Source organism: Pseudophryne corroboree, chromosome 5 (assembly GCF_028390025.1).
Source record: "Pseudophryne corroboree isolate aPseCor3 chromosome 5, aPseCor3.hap2, whole genome shotgun sequence".
Lineage (NCBI taxonomy): Eukaryota > Metazoa > Chordata > Amphibia > Anura > Myobatrachidae > Pseudophryne > Pseudophryne corroboree.
In genome coordinates, this window is record NC_086448.1 from 21,895,712 (window position 1) to 21,896,620 (window position 909).

The following is a 909-nucleotide window of genomic DNA, read 5'->3' on the forward strand; positions in this document are numbered from 1 at the left end:
TATTCTTGTGTATCAATGCCTACCTCCCTATAGATTGTAAGCTTGCGAGCAGGGCCCTCCTACCTCTATGTCTGTCTGTTATTACTCAGTTTTGTTCTATCACTGTTGTTTTCAATTGTGAACCGCAACGGAATATGCTGCGCTATATAAGAAACTGTTAATAAATAATAAATAAATAAGTGGATCCCAGTAAGAAATCCCAAAAAGTTTATGCTTGTTATGTTATTATAGAGAGGAACACCCACGGCCCCTATTGCTGCGGCTAAGGCTGTGGCAATTACAATTAGGATTAATTTTAGACAACTCACGGCCCTTGCTAGAATTTGTAAAATCCATAAAAATCTTTGATTCCATCAGGTTGAGAAAATATTTTGCACCTTAACGGCCAATAGTGTCTGGGCTTTGCAGCTTCTGTACTTCTCATATTCATGTTTTATTTCTCTGAGAAGAGAAGATCTTTCCCTGTTAGGAAGGAAAGTATAATCCTGCAGCTGCTGCACACCTGCCATATCCAGCATAGGGGATTAAGCCTTAATCTGATGTTATCCACTGGGATCAGGAAATACTTATATCACTATAGGAAATCACATAACTAGCAGAACACTAATACATGATGTGATTTGTAAAGTAACAAAACATCTCTGGAGCATCTTAAGCGAACAACACATTGGGGGTCATTCCGAGTTGATCGCTCGCTAGCAACTTTTTGCAGCGCTGCGATCAGGTTAAAACTCGGCAAAACTGCGCATGTGTATGCACCGCAATGCGCAGGCGCGTCATACGGGTACAAAGAGGTGCTGGGAGATGGATTTAACGAAGAATCCATTCGCACAGTCGATCGCAAGGTGATTGACAGAAAGAGGGAGTTTGTGGTTGTCAACTGAGCGTTTTCAGGGAGTGGTTGGAAAA